The sequence below is a fragment of the Muscardinus avellanarius genome (genome assembly GCF_963383645.1).
Source record: "Muscardinus avellanarius genome assembly, chromosome: 10".
NCBI classification, from domain to species: domain Eukaryota; kingdom Metazoa; phylum Chordata; class Mammalia; order Rodentia; family Gliridae; genus Muscardinus; species Muscardinus avellanarius.
Window position 1 is genome coordinate 113,269,019 of NC_137796.1, and position 6,345 is coordinate 113,275,363.

Consider the following 6,345-nt stretch of genomic DNA (forward strand, 5'->3'; position numbering starts at 1 on the left):
ACTAAGTAGCTGAGGCTGGCCACAAACCCGGATCCTCCTGTCTCAGCCTCCTAAGTACTGGAATTACAAGCGTGTGCCACCATATCTGGCTTGAAATACGTTTTATTTATTTATTTTATTTTGGTGGTACTGGGGGTGGAACCCAGAGGCTTTCCACCTCTGAGCTATACTCCCAGACCTATTTTTATATTTTATTTGGAAACAGGGTCTCACTAAGTTACTGAGAGCCTTACTAAGTAGCTGAGGCTGGCTTCAAAACTGTGTGATCCTCCTGTCTCAGCCTCCCAAGCGCAGGGATTACAAGTATGCGCCACCATGCCCAGCCTTGAAATACGTTTTTTGGACAGGGAAAAAAAAAGTGTAAGACACCCACTCTTGGGGGGGATGGGAACTGAACTGGGTCTCACACCTGTTAGACAAGTGCTCTACTACCGAGCCACATCCCAGCCCTTCTTATTTTATTTTGAGACAAGAGCTAACTAAGTTTCCCAGGATGACCTTGAACTTAAGTGGTCCTGCCTCAGCCTCCTGAATAGCTAGGATTACAGCAGTGTGCCACCATGCCCGACTGCAGCTTGCTTCTTGGCACGTTTGTATTTCTTGTTTGCCAAGTAGCAGCAAGAGCAGGAATCACAAGGGGCATTCAAATCCTCTGTTGCCCCAAAGAAGCAGAGAGGGAGTCATGGGAGCATGGGGTCCTGGCCCAGAGCACATCTCGGGCACTTCCTTCTCCAGAAAGTCCCTGCCTCTCCAGAAGGGCAGGGGCTCCCTGAAGCTCCAGAACTCGACCTGATGTGTTTCCTATCAAAGGGATATGGGGCGGGGGCAGGGTTGGGCAAGAGGCAGAAGGTCTGAGAAGTTCAACCTGCCCGAGTGACTAATTCCAAAGGGCAACTTTTCCAGGGAAAGTAGAGGAGGGTGCTAAGAGGAAACCCTCTGAGGAGAAAGATGCTCCTCTCCCAGATTGGCAGGAAGCTGTGATGTCTGTCTACAACGATCATGGCTGCACCGTGACATTTTTTACCTGTTTTCCTCCTGATATCCTGAGGCCCTGTTCAGGCGCCTCCCCCAGCCTGGCCACCAGGGATGGCAGAACTGAGATGGGGCGTTTGCCAGGACAGGAGGGTAAAGCCAATGTATGGTCCCACTTGGTCTCAGGATGCCGAGTTGAGCGAGCCTGCCCCGGTGCCGGGTGAGCCCTTGTGGGAGGATATCCACATCACCAGGTGCACGTGTCAGCTAGGGCAGAGGAGTGCAAATGGACAGGCTGCCGGAATGTGCTTCATGGTCCCTCCTGATCCCGGCACTAGGCTAGGGTGCCTGTATGTCCTCCCTCAGTGCCCATCTCCTGAGCCCATCAGCCCATCACAGGGCCCCCAACACACATGCCTCCCTGGGCCACTTCTCAAGGTTTCCTTCCAGTCATACTGAGGCCACAGAGTGATGAGGGTGTAGCCCAGTCAGGATCTGGGCCAGCCTCCGCCTACACCCTTCTCTGCTCCTTCCAGTGAGTCATGCAAGGGTCACAGGTCAGCAAGTCCACTCCTCAATCAAGACTCAGAAACAAGTTGAAGTCAGATCCTCCTCCCCAATTTCCAAAGAGGCCACAGCACTGCTGTTCTGGACCTCCCCAGAAGCTCTCAGACTTCAGAACCCAAGTAACCCAGAGCCGCCTATGGTGAGCAGCCAACCAAGCACGCTGGCGACCTGTTCAGTGCAGGGCTGGACAGAGCGGGGCAAGGGCCTGCCCTCCAAGCACTAGCACCTAGCAAGGGAGGCATGCAAAACATGAGTGCTGCCAGGAGACAGAGCCCTCTGGGGGAGCCAGGACGCCATGAGGGCAGGGCACAGCCCTTCTGGAGTTTCTTGAAAGGGCAGGGCATGGGATCAATGGCTCCACACAGGAGAAGCACAGTGGGAAAGGGGAGCGGGAAGCCAACAGTGGAGGTTGCATTCATTCTGAGGAGTTAGATGAGCTAGGGCTTTAGGAGGGAGGGAGGGAGAGAGAAAAGGGGGAGAGAGAGGGAGAGAAAGAAAAAGAACCACACTGAGCTTCAGGATGCTCCTGCTGTCTAAGTGCTATAATGAGTGAGTAAGTATGTGTGGCAGTCTAGGCAGGAGGGCCCCAGGACAGACAATGCCCTTCCTCTGGGTGTGGGCCCAGAGCCTCAATATGTGATGAAGAGACCCATCAACCTCACAGCAGGCCTCCTAGCATTTCAGGTCAAAGTCCAGAGCAGTGTGGCAGGCCAGGATAATGTGGCTATGACGCGTCACTAGCATGCCGGGGTTTCTGCGGATGTGTTTTTTCAAAAAGCCCAAACTGTCTTCATTTAGCTATATATTTGCCACCTCAGCACCCATCCATGCATGGTGCAGTGGGCTGGGGCACCACACTGCAGGCCAGAGGGCTGGACTGGGCCACTCTGCTCCCAACAGACACGTGGATGGCTGCCTTATGGCAGTGTCGTCACTGACCAGTCATGAACTGTGTGTAGCTTCTGGAGGTTTGCAGGGCAGGGCACCTTCCTCCAGCTGCTGCAGCTCACTCTGCCCCTCCTCAGCCTCAGTTTCGTTATGTGTAAGATGGGGCTACTAGAATGCTGCCCACGGCCCGAGAAGGATAAAGAAAGACAGTGGCCAGGAGGCTTGATGTAGGCAGGGTGTGACACTCAGGAGCTTCCACCACCATTGGAATCAGGCAGAGCATGGCTTCCCCGGGAGGAGAAGCAGAGGTAACCAGCCTCTCCAGGAGGATAAGCTGAGGCTTTCCGCAGATATGGGATGGGGCCAGCTTCTTCCTGCTCTGAGGCCATGGGGTAGCTGAGTCTCTGTCAGTTCAGTCCTCCTCGAGTCTTTGAGCCTTGGGCCCAGCAGGATTTAAACCTGCTCGCTCAAGGACTCCCTTCAAGCAGTTCCAGGGATTCCAAGATGCAGAAACAGAAAGGGCACAAAAAAACGAGGCTTCTCTCCAGGCCACAAAGATCTCAGAGAAAGCAGTGTGCACCTCCAGGCCGCAGCCCCCCAAGACCAGGCTAAGCCAGGTTACTGCAAGATCCGCCTCCCCTGCAGAGCCACAGAGCTGTGGCTCCCCCTGTCTGTCCTGGACCAGGAAACACTATCCCTTATTCCTCTCCGAACTCAAAAAAAGTCACTCGGAACTGGACTGGTAGTTACCCCACCCCTCGGCCTGCTCCACACCTGTGACTCACACTTCCCCGCAGCAGCAGCAGCCCCGGGCAGAAGCAATCCCTAAGGGAGCACCGGCCTCCCACAAGCTCCCGACTAGGGGAGGGAGGCTCTTCCTCCCCACCTCTGGGCCTGGGCTGCAGGACGCCCAAACACCCAGGCCTGGCCTCACGGGTTCTAGGCCTCTCGGCTGCTTGGGGGCCCTGCGACCTGCCGTCGGGGCACAAACTCCAGGCACCGAGGAGACCCTGAGCTGGAGCTCAGTCAGGGTCACCTGACCACATTACAGGGCTCCCTGATCGGGACCTGAAGGGCCCTTTGCGGCCAGCCAGAAAAACAGGGCTGCGAGTGGCCAGTGTAACTCCCCCCGCACAACTTGCCCACAGTCCAGAGCTCGGGAGGAAGTGCGGGCGGCCAGGGGCGCGGCGCGGCCCCCGCCCTCGGGGCCTGTCCCCCGGCCGCCCAGGCAGCGCGGCGGGGCGGGCCGGCGCGCCGCGGACAAGCCTCGCGCGGAGGAGCGAGGGCGCTCAAGGACGGCAGGGCTGGGCGGCTGTCGCGCGTGGCCCCGGCCGGCGCCCAGGGACCCGCGCCCAGGCCGCGCCGCCGCCCAGCCGCCCGCCCGGCGCCCGCCCGCGACTCACCTCGGCGCCCGCGGTCGGGATGCGCGGCCCCAGCCGACCCACCGCTGCCCCGCGCCCGCGACGTGCCGCGCGCCGCCAGCCTCGCGCCCCGCGCCAGCGCCCGCCGCCGGCCCCTGACGCCGCCTCCGGAGCGTGGCGCCCGCCGGCCCGCGGCCCGTGCGTCAGAGGCGCACGCGGCGCGCCGCAGCGGCCGGACTACGGCTCCCAGCAGGCCGCGCGCCGCGCGGGGCAGGCCGGGAACGCGGAGGCCGGAGCTGCGGCGCCCAGCTGCCCCGCGGGGCCCGGGCGGTGGGGACTCGTGGGACCCGTGCGCCGGGGCCTGTGGCCTGCTCCCTCCTCGAGCCCTCGCTCCGCTGTCTTGGCCACGCGTGGACCCGGCGATTTGAGGCAGGGGCCCTGCCGACCGACCGGCCGGGCCAGAGCCTGTCCTTCACGAGTCACTTGGGCACATCACCCTCGGAGGGAAGCTGTCGTGCAGCTGGCTAACGGGGCCACCCCAGGCTTCCGGCCTCCGTCTCCCTTTAAGGGCCTTAGGCCTCCTGGGGCACTCACTGGGCCCAGTCCTTTGCAGCAGGAGAGGCGTCCGTCCCAGGAGTAGGAGGAGCTGAGGTTAGGTTGGCCTGCAGCACAATTTTGGAGGAGACTAAAAGGCCTTCAGGCACCTCTCCCTGGAAATGTTAACAGTGGTTCTAGCATTTGGAAGTCTGAGACCGGAGGATCACGGTTCACAGGCAGCCTCAGCTACTTAGTGAGGCCCTCCACAACTCAGTGAGACCCTGTTTCAAAATAAAGAATTAAAAAATTGGGCAGGGGGTGTCTCTCCGAGGTCAAATGCCAAATGCCTCTGAGTTCTATGCCCAGAGCCGAGAAAAAAAAAAAAAAAAAAAAAAGAAGTGGTTCTCACCCCCCACTTCATCCCAAGCTGGAATATTGTCCTTGGTCGGGAGACTCCGGAGGCCAACACAGCACAGCGCTGTTTTTGCTGCTGCGGCTGACTTCATTGTGGACAGGCTCCACACGCTTAAAGGTGGAGATGAAACAGGCTGTCAGGCCAGGTGCAAAGATGTCTACATTTCCAGCTTCTCCTAGGCAGAGGGGTCCTGCTGGCCACAGGGAGAGGCCCATGGACAGAGCCTGGGTAGGAGCGGGAGGATCAGCTGTGCTCCTGGCAGGTAGAAACTCAGCTTCAGATTTGCCCATCCCCCAAACCAGGACTCCTGGGTCAGACATAACCTGGGGGCTGGGCCTCCTCTGCTGACTCCCCTACTGAGAACAAGGCCCAACTGCACTCCAGGCTGTGTCCCTTCCAAGCATCAGTTCTGGGCAGCAGCCGGGACCAGGAAGTCAGCAGACCCAAGTCCTGAGCCTCCCTGGGCTTCAGCTTTTATTTTTTTTAGGTATGGGGGATGGAACCCAGGGTCATTCTACCTCTAAGCTACACCCCCAGCCCTCTTTTTTTTTATTTTGAAACAGGGTCTCACTGAGTTGCAAAGGGCCTATGTAGCTGTGGCTGGCTGTGAACCATGATCCTCCTGTCTCAGCCTCCCACTTGTGCCACCATGCCAGATTCTGTATCTTAAAGTAATGGGCAGAGCAACTGATATTTCAAAATAAAGAATAAAATAGGACTGTGGACTTGTAATCCCAGCATTTGGGAGGCACAGACCAGAGGATTGAGGTTTGGGGACAGCCTCAGCTACTTAGCCAGGCCCTTCACAACTCAGTAAGACTTTCAAAAAATAAAGACAAAAAAATAGGACTGGGGGTGTAGCTCAGAGGTAGAATGCCCCTGGGTTCCATCCCCAGTACTGCACAAAACAAAAATCAAAACAAAACCCATATAGCTCAGAGGTAGAATGCCCCTGGGCTCAGTCTGCAGTGACACACACACACACACATGCAGTGTCGGGCAGGTAGCTCAGTGTGCAGGCACGGGAGAGCCACGTATGGGCAGTTTGCTGCTACAGGGCCACCTGGCCTGGCAGATATTCCAGGGACTTTGATCTAACAAGCCACGTTTCCAGTTAGATCAGGGGGCACTTCTCAGAACTTGTGTGTGGTGCACCCCTGGACTCTTCAACTGTCCCTCCTCCCAGCTGGCCCCTCTTTAGAGCATTCCCACACTGCCCTTTTCTCATCCCCTGATGATATATATAGTGGCTCTTCCAAGGCAGAGGATATGTGTCCATGTCCATCCAGGGGGCAGGGATGCCGTGCCCAAGACTTGTGATACACGCGCCGCCCTGCCCAGTGGCCCTTGGTACAACCTTGCACAGGCTCACTGTGGCCCCCCTGGGCTGCACACAGAAGCCAAATGTTGCAAGGACAGGGACAGGAAGGCAGCTGGAGAGAATAGCCTGGGGCCCCATGATAGGGTGCCCCCAACAAGGCTGCCCTCAGCAGAGCTGCACCATTAGAATCCAGACCCTGCCCAGGAAGGAAGCTCTGCTGCTGGGCCAGCCCAGAGGTACAATCCTGGGGCCTCCAGGATGGCCTGGACAAGCCATGAGCCAAA